The sequence below is a fragment of the Mauremys reevesii genome, linkage group 1 (genome assembly GCF_016161935.1).
Source record: "Mauremys reevesii isolate NIE-2019 linkage group 1, ASM1616193v1, whole genome shotgun sequence".
Taxonomy (NCBI): domain Eukaryota; kingdom Metazoa; phylum Chordata; order Testudines; family Geoemydidae; genus Mauremys; species Mauremys reevesii.
This window is the reverse complement of record NC_052623.1, coordinates 101,252,716-101,275,564: the sequence shown is the minus strand read 5'-3', so window position 1 is coordinate 101,275,564 and position 22,849 is coordinate 101,252,716. Positions and strand designations below refer to the sequence as shown.

At 42.9% G+C, this 22,849-nt stretch overlaps 1 protein-coding gene across 17 annotated transcripts in view; it reads right to left on the bottom strand.

The window, feature by feature from the left end:
* MBNL2 (muscleblind like splicing regulator 2) overlaps nucleotides 1-22,849 on the bottom strand; it is a 156,213-nt gene that overhangs the window by 123,327 nt on the left and 10,037 nt on the right. The window contains exon 1 of one of the 17 annotated variants that reach the window (XM_039483171.1): nucleotides 18,436-18,469. The exons of the other annotated variants lie outside the window; for them this stretch is intronic. The gene's annotated coding sequence lies outside the window, so the exon portion shown is untranslated. Of the gene's footprint in view, nucleotides 1-18,435; nucleotides 18,470-22,849 lie in introns of those variants that run through there. 17 annotated transcript variants of the gene reach the window in all.

Below are 22,849 nucleotides of genomic sequence, written 5' to 3'. Positions count from 1 at the left end.
TGTGGAAGTGCTGCATCTAATTAGTGGAATTAGTGTACTGTTACTATTGTGCATGGTAGACTTTTACTTTGCATAAGAATGACCCTCGCTTAACAGAGTTTTACTTTGCATAAGAATGACCCTCGCTTAACAGAGTTTTACTTTGCATAAGAATGACCCTCGCTTAACAGCCACGTGTTGCAGGCCTCAGAGGAAAAGCATACAGGGTCTTTCGCGGTCACTGGCGGGAGATGCCGCATAACGCTCATCTTTTCTGCTTTGCACATTGCCTCCAGCAGGAGAGCACAGCTAAGCACTATCTGATAAGCAGTCTGTACTGTAAGGCTTACCAGGACTTTGTGCAAGAGGATGCAGCTGTCTCTGCGCTATCCAGTGCAATCGCGCCGCCAATGAGAGCGTATTCGAAATCTCGGACTAGTTCGAGATCTCCTGAGACTTGGTTCCCTGTTTGGTCTTCTTAACTGAAAATGACTAGACTGTGTTTACTGTTGGCAAACATGTATTTGTTCAAGGAAATCACCTACTTTTTCGCATCACACAGCTTGGCTCCTTCACGGACTGCCCGCCATCCCCTCGCAGAGGCTGGCTCAGATTAGAAAAGACAAGGGACGACATGTTCCAGGAACTGATGGCCAGCTCCAGAGCGGAGGCGGCAGAGCAGAGACAGTCGAGGAGAGCCTGTGTCAGCAGCATCGCACACACCTGGAGCGGGAGGATAGGTGGCGGCAGGAAGACCAGCAGGCGACTCAAACGCTGCTTGGTCTAATGAGGAGCAAGCGGACACGCTCGGCGCCTTGTAGATGTTCTGCAAGACCACAGGCAGGAGGAGAGCCCCCTGCAGTGCATCTGCAACCGCCCTCCAACGCCAGAAGTCCTGTCCCCCTCACCCAAAGTGACAAGAAGGAGGCGGTAGGGGCCGTGAGAACTGTCACTGCACCGCAGCAGGCGCTAATGTACAAGACACCTCTCGCTGTAAATTTGTAGAAGTTCTTCCCTTACAGGATCACCCAGTCCCAAATCCAAGTTTCAACCCCCACTGTGTATAACATTATTAAAAGCGGTTTGCTGTTACTCTCTGTTTGTGTCAGAAGACTTTGTGGGGATTTTTAATTACAGTGCATAGCCCACATTACCAGGGTACAGACTTGGGGGCAGGGTCAACTGCAGGGCACACACAGACTGCAGTCACTAGGCACCAGGGACAGTCTGTGTGGTGTATGCTGCCCGGGTCTTTCCTTGATGTGTAGGGTCCTGGTGCCTGACATCCCGAATGTAAAGGCAGGCTTCCCTTCACATGCATTTGGACCGTAGTCACGATCCTCCCGGTGCCCGAGCCCCAAAGAGACCTCATCCAGGGGCAGATACTCACCCTTCCCCACCCCTCACCCTTCCAACGCCCAAACCCACAGCCGTCATGGTAACTTCCTGCAAACCCACCCATCAGTGCACACCTTAACCAGCACAGAATGCTTCCATGTTTCAACGAAGAAACAGAAATGCAAAGTCAACGAAGATTTATTATTAATTACTAAAACATGTCCTTAGTTTTAAAACGTCCTTGGGAAGTGGGAAAACTTGGTTTATGAGCAGGCTCTCTTAAAATCAAGTGGACAGTCACAGGTTACCCTGCTCAAAGCCTCCCTGATGCATATCGCTTCCCGCTGGGATATTCTCTCAGCACGGGTGTCTGGCTGATCATAAACAGCAGCCAGGCGATTTGCCTCAACCTTGCTCTCACAGAGATTGTGGAGCACACAGCAAGCAGCAATAACTGGGATATTCTTTTCGCTGATGTCCATCTGCACACTCCACCACCATTCTGCACTTGCTCAGCCGGTAGTTGAAGAGTTCCTTTTCAGTGTCCAAGGCGCCTGTATAGGCTTCATGAGCCAGGGCATTAGCGGGTAGGCCGGGTCCCGAGGATCACTGTAGGCATCTGCACATCCCCAACCGTTATTTTGTGGTCCGGGAAGAAAGTGCCTGCCTGGAGGCGTCTAAACAGACCAGAGTTCCTGAACACGCGTCATGAACCTTGCCCGCCCACCCGGCGTTGATGTTGCCCTATGGTCCACCACAGCTTGCAGCACCATTGAAAAGTAGCCCTTTCGGTTAATGTACTCGCTGGCCTGGTGGGCTGGTGCCAGGATAGGGATGTGAGTCCCATCTATAGCCCCACCGCAGTTTGGGAATCCCATCGCGAAGCCATCTATGATGACCTGGACATTTCCGACAGTCACTACCTTTGAGAGCAGTTGCTCAACGATTGCGTGGGCTACTTGAATGACAGCAATCCCCACGGTAGATTTGCCCACGCCAAAGTGGTTCGCTACTGACCGGTAGCTGTCTGGCGTGGCAAGTTTCCAGAGGGCTATGGCCACTCGCTTCTGCACAGTCAGGGCTGCTCGCATCCTTGTGTCCTGGCGCTTCAGGGCAGGGGACAGCAAGTCACACAGTTCAAGGAAAGTGTCATCCTGAAGTTTGCCACTCTGTGTCATCCCAGACCTGCAGCACTATGCGGTCCCACCAGTCTGTGCTTGTTTCCCGGGCCCAGAATCACCATGAACTTGACCCATTGCCACCATGATCTCCACTGCCCTGCTTTCTGAGAGGTCTGCACCACTCTCCTCACCGTGCTGCGGAGCCTCCTCGCCGGTTTCTCAGCATCTGACTGTGGAAGAGGTGGGCGATGGCTCCATGCTCGCAGTGCTGTGGCGTCGACCAGAGAAGGAAGAGAGGAGGCGGGATTGACGGTTCAATGACATTTTCCCCAGCATGCATTGGGGAAATATTCAATGGGCAGCGGAACTGTGGATAGCTTGCTGGCCCCGTGAATGTGGACTCAGAAGTTCGAATTTGTGTATTTAGTATGGATACACAAATTCGACTTATTAAGGTCGAATCCACAAATTCGACTTAAGTAGATTCGAAATAGTCCTGTAGTGTAGACAAGCCCTTTGTTTCATTCAAAGAGTTTGAATCAAGGTGATCTCTCCCGACGGCTAAGGGAGGGGGAGGTGGGGGAATGGGCTATTTCCCTTTGTGTTAAGATCCAAGGAGTTTGGGTCTGTGTTCCCCAGGGAAAGTTTTGGGGGAACAGGAAGTGTGCTAGACACTGGAATTTCTAGCTGGTGGCAGCATAACCAGATCTAAACTAGGATTTAAGTTTAGAGGAGTCCATGCAGGTCCCCATCTTGTGGACGCTAAAGTTCAAAGTGGGGAATAAACCTATGACAGACGTGCCTTCAAGTCAACGGGCTTTCAAGCCACTTAACATTTTAAATAAATAGAAATTTCTCCCCACCTGACATCCACTGAGTTAAACCATATAGAATGGAGACAATAAGTACAAAACTTTTCCCCTCTAGCTTTTTTCATTACCCTTTTCACATAGTGACTAGAGCTGGTCAAAACTCAGGGCCATCTGTTCCTCAGGAAGTATCGACATTTTTAAATTTGACAAAATTGATACATTCCTGCAAAATGTTTCAATTTTCCAGCAACCAATTTTTGACAAACTCTAATAATAATCATAGAGATTCAACTCTGCTTCTGCAGATAAAGGCGCAGCTGTGCACCTTTAGGAGTTTATGCATGATTCCGACACCAAAAAGGCTGAACTAGCAAATCAAAAGATGGCTTTGGGCAAGCAGAGTTGCCAGTCATATTTTAATATAAAATCAGACTTTAAAAAAAAAAAAGGAGAATACTTACAGTTATGTTGTTTACTTAAAGAAAAACTAAACTTGCTTACTGCTTTAGTCCTATATAGGTCCCGTAATCTATATTACATTAAATTTATATTGGACAATTCTTATTAATCTCTCCTAATTCCTATACTAAACTCTAATCTAAAAACTAAATTTGACCATGCACAAATCTCACATTGACGCACCACACACTATTTTTAAGGCAAAGTATTAGGCTGTTCCTAGCAGCAAAGAGTCCTGTGGCACCTTATAGACTAACAGACGTATTGGAGAATGAGCTTTCGTGGGTGAATACCCACTTCGTCGGATGCATGTCCTAGCTGTTCCTAGCGCTTCTTTCCTCCAAACAGGTTTTGTGTTTCAAGGTCTTCTTTCTTACAGGCAGATGCACTGTATGGCAAAATTCTTGTCTAAAGAATGAATACTAAAAAAGTCAATCAGGGATAATATGTTCTGTCAATTTTTAAATAACAGAAAGCAAAGAGGTGTGACTGCTGCGATTATGGTTAAGTATGGTTCTACCCTGAAAAGTGACTTAGTCAAAATGATATTGTGGGTTTTTGTATTCACAGTGTCTCACTGATTTACATATAAAATTTGCTTAGCTTGCAAGTAAAAAGAGTATATATCTTTTCTACCTGCCAGCCCCACAAACACACACTGAGCTCTCTCACTCAGTCTGGGTTCTTTCCACTTCACATATCATTCCCAGGATTAAAGGTTTTGCTGCCCAAATTATGCCCACGTTTACAATATTTGGTTCTCATAGAAAAACCTACTTTTACCCTCACCACCATGATGTGCAGTTCCTAGAAATTCTAAAGACTCATTTAAAAGCCATCTGCCCAAGGCTTCAGATAGTAGTAAAGATGGTACAAGCTGAGGGCAACAGGACACAACTGCCTATCTATGCTACTCTAAAAAGTCATTATACTCTGAAAAGTTGGGGGCCAAAAGAGCCAGACACTTAGGCTTGCACAGTACAGAGAACCAAACAGCGGACGTACCAGTGATAAAGCTGCATCTGGGTGATCCCGGCAATTACAGACCAGTAAGTCTAACGTCGGTACCGGGCAAATTAGTTGAAACAATAGTTAAGAATAAAATTGTCAGACACATAGAAAAACATAAACTGTTGAGCAACAGTCAACATGGTTTCTGTAAAGGGAAATCATGTCTTACTAATCTATTAGAGTTCTTTGAAGGGGTCAACAAACATGTGGACAAGGGGGATCCGGGGGACATAGTGTACTTAGATTTCCAGAAAGCCTTTGACAAGGTCCCTCACCAAAGGCTCTTACGTAAATTAAGCTGTCATGGGATAAAAGGGAAGGTCCTTTCATGGATTAAGAACTGGTTAAAGGACAGGGAACAAAGGGTAGGAATTAATGGTAAATTCTCAGAATGGAGAGGGGTAACTAGTGTTGTTCCCCAAGGGTCAGTCCTAGGACCAATCCTATTCAATTTATTCATAAATGATCTGGAGAAAGGGGTAAACAGTGAGGTGGCAAAGTTTGCAGATGATACTAAACTACTCAAGATAGTTAAGACCAAAGCAGATTGTGAAGAACTTCAAAAAGATCTCACAAAACTAAGTGATTGGGCAACAAAATGGCAAATGAAATTTAATGTGGATAAATGTAAAGTAATGCACATTGGAAAAAATAACCCCAACTATACATACAACATGATGGGGGCTAATTTAGCTACAACGAGTCAGGAAAAAGATCTTGGAGTCATCGTGGATAGTTCTCTGAAGATGTCCACGCAGTGTGCAGAGGCAGTCAAAAAAGCAAACAGGATGTTGGGAATCATTAAAAAGGGGATAGAAAATAAGACTGAGAATATATTATTGCCCTTATATAAATCCATGGTATGCCCACATCTCGAATACTGTATACAGATGTGGTCTCATCTCAAAAAAGATATTATAGCTCTAGAAAAGGTTCAGAAAAGGGCAACTAAAATGATTAGGGGTTTAGAGAGGGTCCCATACAAGGAAAGATTAAAGAGGCTAGGACTCTTCAGCTTGGAAAAGAGAAGACTAAGGAGGGGATATGACAGAGGTATATAAAATCATGAGTGATGTTGAGAAAGTGGATAAGGAAAAGTTATTTACTTATTCCCATAATACAAGAACTAGGGGTCACCAAATGAAATTAATAGGCAGCAGGTTTAAAACAAATAAAAGGAAGTTCTTCTTCATGCAGCGCACAGTCAACTTGTGGAACTCCTTACATGAGGAGGTTGTGAAGGCTAGGACTATAACAGCGTTTAAAAGGGGACTGGATAAATTCATGGTGGCTAAGTCCATAAATGGCTATTAGCTAGGATGGGTAAGAATGCTGTCCCTAGCCTCTGTTCGTCAGAGGATGGAGATGGATGGCAGGAGAGAGATCACTTGATCATTGCCTGTTAGGTTCACTCCCTCTGGGGCACCTGGCATTGGCCACTGTCGGTAGACAGATACTGGGCTAGATGGACCTTTGGTCTGACCCGGTATGGCCATTCTTATGTTATGTTCTTATCTGAGACTATCGGCCTAGAACAATGTTTCTCCTTGCCCTCTTTGTCACGTCTGGACAGTATCAAAGCTTGGTCGGGGCCACATTTGTTCTTGGAAAAGCTCTGCGACTTTCTAGCTCTACCAGCACTGCAGGAGTCGTTTGCCTCTATGGCACCAAGCCAAGAGGTCAAAGCTTCTGAGACAGTCCACCTACTGGAAGACAGGTCTTTTAGGAGGCAGGACCCTGAACCAGTAGGGGGGAAAGAGGCCCAGAGATGACAGGTTATATGACATGGCATACAAGTCTGATAAACACCTGGAGTACCAGGAAGGAGGGGAGGAGCAGGATAGGGAGTGAGAGGACAGAATGGTTGCCAATTTCCTCCAACATGACCAAAGAGACAGGGATCAGGCTGGGGCACTGTTAAAACAGCTGATCTCTCTGACCGCCACCTGTACCAACTCCAGTGACAATGGATTCTCTTCCATGCTACCATATCCTACAGCCAATGCAGTCACTAAAAACTCAGGGGTTGGGTGGGCTATGAACAAGTCTATGAACTGGAATGATCTGATATACCCTGTGCACTACACCCCTGTAAAGCAGCATACAAAAGTCAACACATTCAACCAGGAGGAGGAAGAACAGGTGGCACAGTTCTGATATCCAGTCCACTACCAGTGAGACTGTAGAGCTTGGACTTCAGTTAACTGGCACTGTTTTGAACACACTTATACTTTATTTCACTTGACACACTTGTAAATAGTTTTTGTGGCCAGGCAGCTGATATGCCTGCAATGGTTTTCTGGATATTTTAGTACCTTTGGTTTGGTTAATAAATTAGTCTGACTGTACAATACACTGGTGCGTGAATGCTTGGAAAAAGAAGGGGAAAAATCAGGAAATTGTATTCAAAGCTTTCAATCAAAGTTTAAAACTCTTATAATCATATAAAACCAGCAACAAATCAGAAGTACCAAACATATTGATATGTATACAGCATTACAGTCCCCCCATGACAGCATCGCATTTCCATATCCACTGCACCTGACAATACAAGGATGTAGGTGCACAAGGCATCCCTTATTTCCCTTGTTCTCCTGGACCCTGTCCCAACAATGACAGATGCACTTTCTGGTGGCCTGTATTGGGACTGCAAACGAGCAGTGTTTTGAGCCCACTCCATATGAGAACTCCCACAATAAGGCTCACAGACATTGTACAGGACACAGCATACTATACAGCACTGACCACACTGGCTTCCAAATGAGTTGGCAGATAGTGCCATCTTGTCTTCAGCCAATCAAATGTGCACTCCACAACCACTCAGTGTGTAATTAAATGTTCTGCCAGATGTTCTGAGATCTGAGCACAGTTTCATGAGCCACAGCAGTAGAGGGTAGATAGGGACCCATAAAACAACAGTGGGTATAAACACCCTGATAGCCATATCATATAGCAGTAATGCAATCCCTGCTTGTCCACCCATGTAAATATCACATCTTCTCAGCACTCTGCCATCATGCATCTTGCCAGTACATCCCATGCTGGTGTTTATGAACCCGTCTGTGGTTGACCAATGCCTGCAGAACAATGGACAAGTGCTTTTTGCAGCTGACATATTTATCTCCTCCTTGGGGCAGACCAAAACATGGACATGTGAGTGCCATCAGTAGCCTCAGTGCAGTTTCTCTCAAAGCCAGCTATTATTTCAGGTACATTGGCTGTGTCCACCACCTGTGGATAGACCACAAGATTCATCATCTCACAAACATCCACCACTACAGTACTGGGAGTGGACTTGCCAACACCAAACTGGTTTGTGACAGACGTGTAATAGTCAGGGGTAACGAGCTTCCAGATAGCAACAACAACCTACTTTGGCACTGGTATAGAACCACAGAAATGGAGAGCAGGAAGGGACCTTAAGAAGTCTTCAAGTCCAGCCACCTGTGCGGTGGCAGGTCCAAGCAAACCTAAACCATCCCTGACAAGTGTTTGTCTAAATAGGTTTTTTTAAAACCTCCAATGATGGGGATTCCACAACCTCCTTTGGAGTTCTAGTCCAGCGCGTCACTACCCTTATAGTTAGAAAGCTTTCCCTAATATCTAAACTAAATCTCCCTTGTTGCAGGTTAAGCCCATTACTTCTTGTGATACCTTCAGTGGACACACAGAACAATTAATCATAGCACTCTTGTGAGCAGCCCTTAACACATTTGGAGACTTATCAGGTCTCCCCTCAGTTTTCGTTTCTCATGACTAAACATGCCCAGTTTGTTTGTTTTTTTAACTTTCCTCAGAGGGCAGGTTTTCTAAACCTTTTATCATTTTTGTCCACATTTTTCCTAAAGTGTGGTGTCCAGAACTGGCTGGGCCTCACATGTGCCAAGTAGAGTGGGATAATTACCTCCCATCTCTTACATACAACATTCCTATTAATACATCCTAGAATATCATCAGCGTTTTTCACATCTGCATCACACTGTTGACTCATTCAGTTGCCGATCCACTATCACCCTCAAATCCTTTTCAGCAGTAATACCACCTAGCCAGTTATCCCCTATTTTGTAGCTGTGTGCTTGATTTTTCCTTTCTGAGTCAAGTATTTTGGACTTGTCTTTACTGAATTTTATCTTGTTGAATTCAGACCAATTCTCCAATTTGTCAGGGTCATTTTGAATTCTAACCCTATCCTCCGAAGTGCTTGCAACTCCTCCCATCTTGGTGTCATCTGCAAATGTTATAAGCATGCTCTCCACTCCATTATCCAAGTCATAAATGAAAATAGTGAATAACATCAGACCCAGGACTGACCCCTGGCAGGACTCCACTAGATAGCCCACCCCCTCCAATTAGATAGAAAACTGCTGATAACTACTCTTTGAGTATGGCCTTTCAACCAGTTGTGCATCCACTTGATAGTAATTTCATCTAGACCACATTTCCCTAGTTTGTTCATGAGAATGTCATGTGAGATTGTCAAAAGCCTTACTAAAATCAAGATATATAACATCTACAGCTTCCCCCTATCCACTAGGCTAGTAACCCTGTCAAAGAAGAAAATTAGGTTGGTTTGGCATGATTTGTTCTTATGCGTTCTCCCTCTTTTGCGTGTCCTGGGGTCAGAGGATCGGCTGGAGGGGGTGAACTCCTCACAGAGCTCCATGAAGGTCTGCTTCCTCATGCGGAAGTTCTGGACCATTGCTGCTCATCCCAGGTCTCCATGACAATGTATTCCCACCATGTTGTTCTAGTTATTTTGCACCAGAAGTGGCAGTCTGCCCATGGGGAATCCATAGCAAAGGCAGCTAGAGTAGTGTGTAGGCTGTCATGAATATACTTCCCCTCTGAGACCCACTGCTGTCTTCCAAGAGTCAAAAACCGCTGCTGAAATGTCAACCACTGTCTTGTAGAAAAATCTACCCTTCCTCAAACAGTTCAGTCACAAGCACGAGCAGCTTCACGCCAAGGCCCCAGATGGAGCATGAAGAGTCTAAATTTGTTAGTGGGCTAAAACCAGTTTCCACATAGAGGCTCAACAAGTTCTCCTTCACCACCACTGTAAAACACTTTCTAGAGTGGCTCCAGCAACCAAGGCACTAAGAACCCTAGGATATGCTGCCGGAATCCTATCCCCAAACCCGTGTAACTGCAGAACATGGCCTTGGTACACAGGTAAGGATAGTGTGAGTCTGACAGTACAGACATTCAGAGCTGTTGTTGGCAAGCATATGCCTGCATGCACATGAGCCAGGACACAGGTATATACACTGCAGAGTTGACATACCCTTTAAGATATATGCTGTTCCTCCTTGCCACTTTAGGATTGATTATGCCCAATATCCAGCTGCCTGCTTGACTTGATGGTGGTGTTGCCACTTCAAAGAGCCGTGGACAGTCTCTGTGCAGGGAGCAGAAGCCTTTGAAAGTGATGTGGGTTCACTGCACAGTCAGAGTAATGAGGATTAAATTTGGTTTTGAGTTTTTTGCGTTTTTTTAAATGCTGGCTACCCAGATTCTGCAGCACGGACACAGCACTTTCAAAGGCTTCCCACTGCCTGCACAGAATGGAGCCACCATGGCAATGAAAGTGTTCTGTAAAGAAGTTAAGGCCATAGAACAGTCTGGGTTCAGAAAGTGCCAAGTAGCAGCAGAGGGACCAAACAGAACTGGAAAAATTAAATGTGAACTGAAATACTTTTTAATTTGAAGCGACATACAGTCCTGGGAGACAGTAGCACACATTGCTTCTAGAACAAAACTCCACGCATGCTCAGTGCATCCATTAGAAAAGCAGTACTGCAGCACAGCCAATCCACACAAAACCACCATCTACTCCCTTGCATGCACATTTCTTGCCCTTCCATATAAAGGCCTCTTGAGTCTACCCAATAGTGCTGTGGCTGTTACCACACTAGTTGATACTGCAGTTCTGTACCCTCCTAATCCAGCAAAGAACTTGTTTCTATTTTATCTGAGGAAATGGGGTGTGGATGTCACCCCAACCTAACCCAGAGACACACAAATTAGAGGGCACAGCATGGAGGTCTTGCCCTGATGACTGGAAACTGGCAGATGTCCCCAACCTCATTCCTGGGAAGAGGGCTAGGGACAAGTAGGCTGGCTAGAATAGAAGCAATAGGATCACCATCCTCACAGCCCTTACTGAGCACTGTGCTAGCCAGCAATGAGTGCTGCTGTCAAAGAAATCCCAGGATAATTCTTTCAACCTTTCACATAAATAAAATACAAACTAGTGTTGAAGTCCTAAATCATTAACAGAACACATGTGTACACTTCAGTTACAAAAAGGGGTAGGGCCTGACTGTCAGAGAATCCAGAAATGCAGAGTTACAGCTGTTTGTTTACAAACTGTGGCATTTAGTGTTAAATATTTACATATTTGTTATAAACAGCTAATAATAACGCTGTAAACTAAGTTGTATGACAATCACAAAGCATTAAAAACTAAGCCTGTGTCCCCCACTGACTCTTCACAGAGCAGCTACCTCCGGATCTGCCATATCGTCACCACTTCAGCATCAGGAGAGCTCTCTAGTAGAGATCTGCTGGAAACTTTTAAACTAGAAAATAAATAAAATGAACTCCACTCTGGAAAGCAAATTCTGATAATAAAGTGGAAGCCATCACTTAAGTTCTTGACAGCTGACAAACTGCAAAGTCCAGAAAACTGCATATGACAAGTACAAAAAAAAGACACACAAAATGACAGAGAGTCCGAAAATTAAAGACAGTTGTGAAAAAAAGACTGTGGGCCCCACGGCATATACAATAACTCATGAAGCAAGTACCTGAAAATCTCAAAACCCTCAGAATCCCATAGGGAAATATTTTGCACACCTAGAAAGAGACACTGGAGAAAATAAAATCCATTCTTTGCTGGGTCTAGATATTGAGGATGGTCTTCTATACTGTCTGTTAATAGTAGTAATCAGAATCTACAAAAAATAAAAGTAAATGTGCTACCCAACATTCTGTAATTGCCATTCTCACTGAATCCAGAAAGATGGAGAGAAGCCTAGCTGCATCCTGTAAAACTTTTAAAACAGGGTAAACACTAATTTTTTCCTGATAGAGTTCCTGTAACAGAAATACTGACTACAGTATAGACGGTTTTATTAACATATAGACCTCTGCATCTATCTTATCTCCATTTATGAGCAATATAATATATAACAAGCCTTTTCTCTTTCAGGATGTGTTTTCCACACAGATATATCTAAAAATTATTGCTGAAAAAAGGAAACAAACACAGAATCTGATGAGGAACCATCCGTCCCTATATCCTACTCTGCTTTCTGTGTAGGAACTATACTGTTATAACTTTTCTGTCTTCTTTACTATTTGACATAAACATATCTTGCTTCCCCTCACTTATTTACACATTACTCATCCAAACAGTGGACAGACTATTCCCTTACTTCCTACTTCCTTGCTGAGTGCTGTTACTTTTTTGGATGCTTCACTTATTGTTCTAGGATGTAGGTAAGTAAAGACTGAGATGTACTTCTGTAAGTATCACCTAATTTGAATTTCGCAGTGTCATTCATATCTACTTTCTTGTTACAGAAGAAATATTAGAAAGTAGAGAGTATATCTGAAGTTAATTGCCGGCTTTATATTTCAAAATAATAATAATAAAAACAGATACATTTAAAAACAAAAATATCTGATTGTTTTCCTTTTACATCTAGGACTGGAGCTCAACTGTTTTTCTCCTCTAACAGTTGATGATATCACAAACATACCAGGCCCTATGTACTCTGTGAAAAGCTGGAACCAAATGTACAGGAAGCACAGCTGATTTCTGCACACCACTACGCTACTGCTGAAGCATATATACTAGTTTTAGGATACATATAAATTCCCTACAAATTAATAATTCGATATTCAATCAAAATAAACACTGCATAAGCTCATACAAGAGTAGATATGCACCAGTAAATACAACTTCACATTACTGAAAAAAATTGACTAAACTTGGTTTCACCATAGCCATGGTATATAAAAAAGTGACTACATACTATTTCTAAGGGCCAGATTTTGCCATCCTTACTCATACCAAGTAATAAGTTACTCCACGAGTAGTCCCACTAAAATCCATGGGGCTACTCATGGAGAAATGTACTATTAAACACAAGTAAGGTTATTAGAATCTAGCCCCAAATAAATTTAATATCAAGTATTTCCATGTTCATTACAAATAATTTCAATTTTTTTCTCCCAGCTATACCATAAGACTAAAAGCCCACCTAAAAGTATAACCGATCTGTTTTGTGTGGGAAGGATCTAAAAGGGAAGGTTCATGCTTGTATCCTTGAGGAGAATTGTTTGTTTTTTAAACACAAACAAAAGCAAACTCTGTATGTGAAGAAAATTCTGTTCGTGAATCTTACATTATATTTTGTAGTTTAGAAGAGCTGGAACTATTTATTTAAGTTTTCACAGATAGTTTTCCTCTAGGTTGCTTGATGCATTCTCCATGTATGTACACAGAAATACTACATTTAAAATTTAGGCAGCAATTGGAAACATTGTTGACATAATGCCAATCTGTGACATTAGAAGTCTTAATGACTCTCTAGCCTTTTATATTTAATAATACATTTGTTAAAATTATTTAAAGAAACACATTGTTACATTAACTCAGATGAGTTAACCATTGAAAAGTTACAAGTTTAGAACATAATAATCCCAAACTAGTGTCAACTGCTTTATCCAGCATTTAGCAGGGTATTTTCAGACATGAACCAACTCCTGCCCGAAAAGAAAAAGAAAAAGAAAAGAATAAGTGGACCATGAAAAATTGGGAGATGACATCAGAAGTTTTGAGCTAGCATCTTGTACTTCTCCTTAAAGGTACAAACGGTACTCTATAAGAATCTATATAATGTTGCCCTTTAAAAAATAGTTTACCTTGTTACTAGTGCAATCGTTCAAAACCTCTTCTGAAAATTACACTATTGCTAATGTTTAGAGGGAGTAAGAATGTTTTTAAATCCGTTTTCTTCTTTAAACACATTGATATTTACTGTTCATCAACTCAATCTTAATTATTTCACATCTGTGGGTAACAGTGCTTTGAGTAGTAATGCTTAGATAATATAACAGGCATTAGAGAAAAAATAAGAGAAATTCTCACTGCTTTACCTAAAGTCATTACAATGATTTTTTTGCTTGTTCTTTAAAATTATACTACATCTTGTATACACAGAAAATTCTGCAGTACTGCAATGTTTTGGAAGACAGAGTTAATTCCTGTTGTTATCTATGGGTTTGATCGTGCGAGAGACTGAGTAACATCAGCACCCACTGAAGTCAATGGAAGTGGAAGAAGCTTCGCACCTCACAGGATTAGACCCTATATTTGCATACCTCTCTTGCAATGTTCTGGTGAAATTTACTATAAACTCTTGCTTTCATGGTCTAACAATACAGTACAAACTCCCCATTCCATGTAAAATTTAATAGACTTCTGTCCCAAATACCTCCTTTCCTTCTCATTACCAAGACCATTTAATATAAATCTTCTCCATTGCTTCCTCCTGCTAGTTTTCAGCAAGAAAGTTGATATTGTTCAGCATAGTGAAAGCATTGCTTTAAAAGCCAGTCTGCTCATTAAATTATTCTGCTGGCTGTGTGTTCTCATTAAAAATGTATAAAGATCAGATAATTGCAGTAAGTATTATTAACCTTGATTTTCCTGTTTTAGATTAAGGTTCTACTTTTAAACCTAAAACAAAGACCTGGAAATGGCAGGGAAAATGTTCAACTAAATGACAATATCTAAAACTCTTTAGAAGCTTGCCTTAAGAACACAGCGAATCACTGTGTATTGAAAAAACACTTACAGTCCTTCATACAAGTCATAGTGGAATGACAATCATGTTTTTAGTTCAGACATTATACTAGCAATTGCTTAGAACAGACATGTTCCAATTCCATCTGAATCTTCAAACATATCTACTGTAAACTTTATTGATTTTTAGGTTAATTAATTGCCTTTATTAAACCAAGCAACCACTATCAGATGAAAACCCAGCTAAGAATCCAATTAGGCTAACAGTATTTTTGAAACATACCAAGCCATTTCCTTTTTTAAATGGTGTTATTTTGAATGAAATACACATACACTTGTGTTCTATTTCTCAAGAGAACAATTTACATTTTAAAAATTAATTCACTCATACAAGATCATATAAAATTCACATTTCACCTCCAAGGACTACATAGGCCCGGAGAAACCGCGTTTCCTTGACTCCCAAGCAACACATATGGTATGCAGCATACTGCAGCAAACTCTTTAAACATTCAATAAAAGACAATGATCCTCTTACCTTGTTTAGCTCTGTCTATTCGACACATTTACAATGTGAACAGAAACGTATGATATGGTCAAGTGACCACATCTTTTCCTTTGCATCATTATGATAAGTAATTTTCATGTAAAATAATTATCACCCTATTTTTTTGTACTCTGAAAGCCTTATGCCTTATCTGGGGATTTTCTCTCAGATGATGAAGCAAAGACACAGCCTGAACTCTGTTGCTGAAAGACTGCAGCCCTTCCTTCTACAAATCCCTCCCAGCATATGGTACCCAATCACACACAAGTTCGTCAGTTCTACTGGTCTTAAACTGGTTGTAATAGGATGATTGACAAGGCAACACAGCACTTCTGAAGTGTAAAAACAACGCATCCATACTGATGTACAAGAAATTTCCCTCTCACAGGAAAACAGTGTTACCAAGGAGATAAAGTGACACCTATATGAAACAAACCACCACTACCATACTTGCAGTCAACATTTGCTATGGTATGGTTTTAAAAAGCTTATGTTAACACGAAAATGTATTACAGAAAATAAACAGAATTGCAGAATTGAAGCAATGCTTCATCTGTTTTGTCACTGAGATTTATTCATGCACTGTATTCCAAATAATTTAGCCTTCAAGTTTTTTTTTAAAATACAGAAAAAAAAATCTATCCTGAAACGTAAATAGGTTTACATCTCAATACTGCATAACATTATTGTTTAGTGTCTGTGATATATATGTGATATATTTCACAAGATATCAGACTTTTGTGTACAGTTATGGAACACTTACAATGAAAATGCAATCAATAATATATTATCATTTTAATATACTTGGCAGGCATAGGGTCAGGGTCAGCAGTACCCAAAGTATCTTCAGTTTGATTAGACTGCACGTGCTGTCCATCTGCAGTGAGGTTGAAGTATGTCATTTCTGAAGACTCTTAGCAATCGTCAAGTCAAAATTTTAACACTGACTGCTGGACCTTCTACATCAAAGGTGGGCAAACTACAGCCCGCAGGCCATATCTGCCCCGCAAGATCCTCCTGCCCGGCCCATGAGCTCCTGCCCTGGGAGGCTAGCCCCCAGCCCCTCCTCTGCTGTTTCCCCTCCCCACAGCCTCAGCTCACTGAGCTGCCGGGGCAACGCTCTGGGAGGCAGCGCAGCTGCAGAGTCGCAGCCTGACCCGGTGCTCTGTGCTGCGCAGTAGCATGTCTGGCTCCAGCCGCGTGACACGGCTGCCTGTCCTGGAGCTCTGGGCAGCGCGCTGTAGTGCCACCAGCCCCTGGTGCTCCAGGCAGCGCAGTAAGGGGGCAGGGAGGTGTTGGAGAGAGGGCAGGGGAGTTCGGGGTGGTGGTCAGGGGTGGGGGTATGGATAGGGGTTGGGGCTGTCAGAGGGGCGAACAGGGGGATTGAATGGGGGCAGGGGTATGGGGGGCAGTCAGGAATGAGAGGAGCAGTTGGATAGGGCAGCGGGGGCAGTCAGGGGCAGGGGACTGGGGCTGTCAGGGGCAAGGAGGGTGGATGGGGCAGGGATCTGGGGGCAATCAGGGGACAGGGATCGGGGTTGGATGGGGCAAGAGTCCCAGGGGCCATCAGGGGTGAGAAGTGGGGCGGTTGGATAGGGACGGGGCCAGGTCACGCCAGGCTGTTTGGGGAGGCACAGCCTCCCCTAACCGGCCCTCCATTCAATTTTGGAAACCCGATGTGGCCCTCAGGCCAAAAAGTTTGCCTGCCCATGTTCTACGTGAAGCAATAGAGGTGCTAAATCATGTACCAGCTTCCTCACTTTGAAACACAAATGCTGCTAGAATGCCATTATGTTCTACTGCAACAGAAAACCACAGCAAAAGGAGACAGTGAATGAAGGGTTATGTTTTTTAAAAAAGGAACATGAACTTTCAATTAATTAAAAGCTAAACATGTAAAAATATAAGAAATCTACAGTAGTGCTGTGCTGTAAACAAATGTGAGTCCTTTTTAGAAAAATACATTAAGACAAATATATTTTAAACTGTATAAAAAAAAAGCTTAAATATATGAATAGACAAGGCAAAAACAAAGCTCTCATTCATTTAAAAGTTGTAACCCAAGGCCCCTTTGTTTATTATTGACTGTTTTGCATATCTGAAATGAAGCATTTCCAAAACCCATTCTTCTTCTATCCCTACAGTTAAAACTTTCTTCAGGCCTCATCACCTCTCCTCTTAATTACTGCACTCTCCTCCTCTCTGGCCTCCATAAAATGCAAATTGCCGTATCCTTGCCCCTCATAGCTGCTGTGACTATCTTCTTTGCCCACCAATCTGACCACAACTCCACCCTTTCTTCCCTTTGGGCTTGGCTACACTTACAAATTTGCAGCGCTGCAGCAGGGTGTGAAAACACACCCTCTGCAGCGCTGCAAATTGCGGCGCTACAAAGCGCCAGTGTAGTCAAAGCCCCAGCGCGGGGAGCCGCGCTCCCAGCGCTGTCCATTATTCCCCACAGGGAGGTGGAGTACGGACAGCGCTGGGAGAGCTCTCTCCCAGCGCTGGCGCTTTGACTACACTTAGCGCTTCAAAGCGCTACCGCGGCAGCGCTTTGAAGTGCTAAGTGTAGCCACAGCCTTTGTCTCCCTACTCTGGCTTCCCCTCTGCCAGTGCAGCAAGTCCAAGCTTCTTATCCCAGCCTTCTGGCATCTCTCTGCTCCCTTTCTTACCAGTCCACGCTGGCCTCTTTTCTGAAACAGCCCCTACATTCAGTCAATGACAAAAGCTTTGAAGTCCTATTTATTCTCTTTCCCCATATGCATCTCCCCATGTTCTTTCACAATAACCCCTGCAACTAGCACATCCTTCCCAAACTGGTTCACAGGCCATATATTCTCTCCACATCCAGGTACCAGCCACCTCCGCAACCAGTTGAATCCAAAAAGTTTGTGGCGTTACTGGAGATAGCCTATGTTATAGATGGAGCTAGCAGCACCACCTATTACATGACCATATTTTCAGATTCTTGTAATAGTGCCAAACTTTAACAAGGTGGGCTGAAATTCTCCATCCAGAGCATCTGCCTCAGGCTGTAGTGGGTTGTTTTGTTCCCCCCCCCCCCCCCGTTTGTTTGGTTTCATTTGTTTGTTTGTTTTAATGTTTCGGCTAAAATGGGTCAGACAGTTCTAAGCACGAGTTTAGGGGAAAACATGTTTTGCAATGTTAAAAAATCCTTACAATCATTTTGTTGAGAAGGTCTAGCAACCCTACACTTTGGACAAGGACATTTGGCAGGCAACTGGCCTTTGTACCAAGGATGTACCTTTTGCTGTTGCAATGAACACCTGCCCAAATTTGCATGCTACATCTCCTGTATGTGACTGTACTGCACATGTGCCATCTCCATACCTCAATTCAGCATGTTCCAGTCTGGGGATACAGGTGCTCAGAACTTTCCCTGCGATTGCTGTTCAGGGCTAGGGTAAGAGACTCTCTCTTCTGTACTCTCATTGACCCTCCTGCTGGCACCTAGGCAATGTGAAGGAGGAAGGTGCCTGTGAATACTGAGGGAACAAGCGCCAAAGCAGATGTGGTGGAATGAAGGAGTCAAGTGGGCCAAGCAGCCATGGGCAGGATGGGGGAGAGGGAGCCTGAGGACCGGGGAATGAAAGATGGAGGGGAAGAACTGAGATCCTGAGGGGGTGGGGGGGAACAGGGCAGTATAGAGCTGCCTGGGCAAAGAGATTGCAACAAGGACCCAGGGAAGGGGCAAAGGGCTGGGATTTAGACAGCCCCAGAAGTGAGGTGGGAACTGCAACTGGCTAGGCAATAAGACTGGGAGTAGGTGGGAAGAGACTGGGTCAAGAAGTCTGAGGAGCGGAAACTGGGACTGGGTTACAAAGGAGAATATACCTGGGATAAGGACCGGGGCGGGGAAGAGACATGACAGTAGTTGGATGGAACGGGGCAGAAGAGTCTTTGAACACAAGACCACACTCCCTCACAGAGCCTGGAATGGAACCAAAGGTCCCTGAGTCTCACCATTCCTCTGCTGTCAGCAAACCGCTGTGAAACCCACTGACAAAGCATGTGTCTTATCCCTCTCTGGTGTGGCTTCACACAAAAAGTGACTACTTACTACTCTATCAGTTATTGTTAGCTCATGTGGCTAGCATGGGGCACATGTTTTTAATAATGATTTGAACAAAATAAAAAGATACCAAAGGCCATCTGCTAAGTATGAACTTCTCAACAGTACAGATATAACTTGTTTATGTAAGCTCTAACTGTAATACTGGAGGAGTTGAACTGCTAGTAGCAATAGCTTAAAAATGTAGGAAGAGTTCCCTAATATAGATAAGGTCCCAAGTCAGACAGTGGTCTGCGAGAATGACCATCTATTTGAAGAGACACTGTCACATCTTACTTGAACAAAACCTTAGGTTTTATAAAACTAAAACTTTCAACACTTTTTTTCTTAATTCCAGCTGAAAGTCTCCTTGTTAACAAAAGATTTCCTCTACCGTGTTTGTAATCCAAACATGGCAATATTTGTCCTGCAGGAGAACCAGTTGTGAAACAGACAATTTTATTTCCATTATGAGAGATTCTCCATGCCAAAAGATAATGCAAAATGTGAAGAAACATCCCAGTGAAAAACAAACTTGTGTTCTGAAGTTTCACTTAATAACTGAAAATATTATAATGTTGACAAGAACACATATGTTTAAAATATGGGATTAAATTCTTTGCTAATGTAAATCGGTATAGTTCCACTATCAATTTATACCAGGTTGGAATCTGGCCCCATATTTCTGAAATATAGATTGCGTCCATTTACTTCAACTGAGAATCTTGCTCATCATTATTAAACTGTGAGTGTTCCTTTAAGTATGGAAGTGCATATTCAACATAACTGAATACAACTTAGTCATTGTATTTGTGCACACCCTCTTTATCTTCCAAGCTGTTCAACAACTCTCTGGTTTGCTACAAAATTAATTGTAAAAGGAGAATTTTTGCAGGACAACTAATTTCTTACTGAAGAAGTTAATGTAAAATAGATAATGTACAATAAACCCTTTAAAATAATAAATGTAGGGTCTATTAATAGATTTATGAGAGCTGTGTTTTGGAAAACAATTCTCGTTTTCTTTGAGACAACTGAAAATGCTGTTTATAATTCAATAAACCATTAGTCTGAAAATTAATCCTTAAGAGTTATTAAAATTGAGAGCAAACATGAATTGTATTTCTTTACCCATTTCAGAAAAGACCCTTCCAACCATAGTCCTGTTTTCTTTAGTGCTATGCCATCTAGTTAAATGCAAAACAAAAATTCTTAGCTAGCTTCAGCTGTTGCACATTATGCAACAACACAGTTTTATGACTCACAATGAATCACACAGAAGTACAAATACTATTTAAGACAGCCGTGTAAACAGTAAGTCAGTGAGCCAGGGCTTGACAAATGCATTTACCAATGGTGAATAGAAAAGTTCCCTCATTACAAACATTGGGATAATGTGTCAGTTATAGTACCCTGCACAATGAGGAACAATCTGGTTGAGGACTCTGAGTGCTATTCTAACCCGAATAGTGCATAACCAAAACTTTCTTAAAAATAACCAAATCCCCCCATGTTTGTAGCCTGTAAAGTTGAGAAGAAAACCTTTCAAATGTGAACTGAATGTAAATCAATCAGTGTAGCACTTGTCTACAGAGGGGGTTTAGTCCATACTCATTTGAGTTAGTGCTGATTGAAAATGCCTGCATACACACAATGCAAACCCTTAAAGTGCACTAACTCCCTACCCAGTGCAAATTCTGGAGTCTTCTTTCAAACTATACTAAATCTGATGTGAATTGAGTTAATGCGGATTTACTTTTTATGTGCACATAATTCTTCTTCCTCACTACTTTGGCAGTACTCCAACTGCTATCCTACACTGCTTTTGTGGGTATCCGTGACTGACTTGTTTATATGTGTAGCCTCCACTACTCCAGAGTCAAATTGACCAGAGGTTTAAATTCTGGCATGGGACCAGAATCGATCCATTTGCTCCGGGATTCAAATATGTCAGCATAACAGCATTATAGTGGTATTACTCCAGCAGTCTTACAACATGCCTCGAGCAGTCTCTTGGAGCCGTGGTGAGATCCTTAATCTCCTCGCTATCTGAGAACAAGCAACTGTGCAGGCAACTCTTGTGACCAACCACCACAATAAGAAACGTTTTGTGGGGATCTCAAAGCTGATGCCTAAGAAGGGTCACAGCTAGAATGCCTACCAGTGCCACATAAACAGTGAACACCCGAAAAACCATAAGGGATAACAAAAAGCCTACTGGCGTGCATGTGTCCAGTCCATGTTATAGGCAATTGGGCAGGAGTTTTTGTAAGGAACACCACAACAGAACTCTGGGCCCTTGTGAATAGTGGTATTCCGCCACTTCCACACTAGGGCCCCTGTAGACAACAAGTGGGACAGTGAAGCGATCTCCCCGAACAGCCAAGCTCTCTTCGGAACCCACAGCCGCCCAATTCCCAGACCCAAATCCAGTGCAGGACACAGGAGGACGATCCTACTGAGGGGACCTATCTTCAATTTATTATTATGCTAGACTGCTGTGTTAACTTCAGTGCCAGGTGCCTCATGGCCGCTGCCATTATTGATAGATGTGAGCTAGAAACCTTCCCAAGTCTCCATCCCCTCCCTCCCTCACCCAATGCTGTTCGCCTTCATACTGCCCCAACCCCTCCCGCAACACAATTTCAAAATGGCGACTGGACCAGCCAGGCAATCAGCTTTTATCTTGTGCTGAAGCCCTGTCCATTATCTATTTTCAAACCCATCCACTTCCCATCTATGAATTTCTTTGTCCCTCCCTAAATCGCTCCTTCCTGGCAAATGCTGCATCCCGTCCCCCCACTCCTAACTCCATTCACATGCTCAAAACTTGCAAGGTGCAGGCTCAGACAGCCTCTACTTCCCCTCCCCTGCCTTCCCACAGAACATTCCATAATGATACTATTTAGTTGTGTGAAATTCAAATGTTTATTGAGACAGCTATTACACAAAAAAAAGTTTAGTTAGTATTCACAGCTTACATGAGGTATACCTAGGTGTGGGCATTCGGGCTACTGCTCCCTGCTCAGGTACAATCTGTTACAGGGATTTGTACAGGAAAATACATTTAGGTTAGGAGTAGCATAGCCAGGCAGCTCTTAATGGCTTTTCATCAGGTTACATATTTCATGGGGGGGATGGGGAAAGACCTGGGAACAGTAAAGGTTTCAAATAATCAGTGCAGAACCCAGGCTATTTTCTCTGAACTTTCTGAATGTCTGCAGGGGACATTAAACAGAATACAAGACTGAGAAATTGCTCGACTTTAATCCAGACATTCTGTGGGACAGCTGCACCACCCTTGGCATAGCTCACAATTCCTTCTCCTCCTGCAGCTTTATGGGGGGTGGGATGAGGGAGACCATCTGGGTAACTTCACAGCATCTCTCACTGGTCTGCCCTTTTTACCTTTCTGAATAAGACCATTCTCTGCCTCTCTGTCATCAGGAATCAGGACAATCTAATGGGAATACAGAGGGGACTACTATCCTGTCCCCACTAACCTCTCAGACCTCTTATAATAACTGAAGACCCAAACCAGGAACATCTCAATCTTGCCCCCATGCACACGCCACTTACTATCTGAGGTTTCCCCAAGTCTGGGATGAACCTCAGGGAATGGAATTCAGAAACAGAGGACTAAAAAAAATGCTACGATTACTTCTATGAAAATAGTTGTAATATGAACAATAA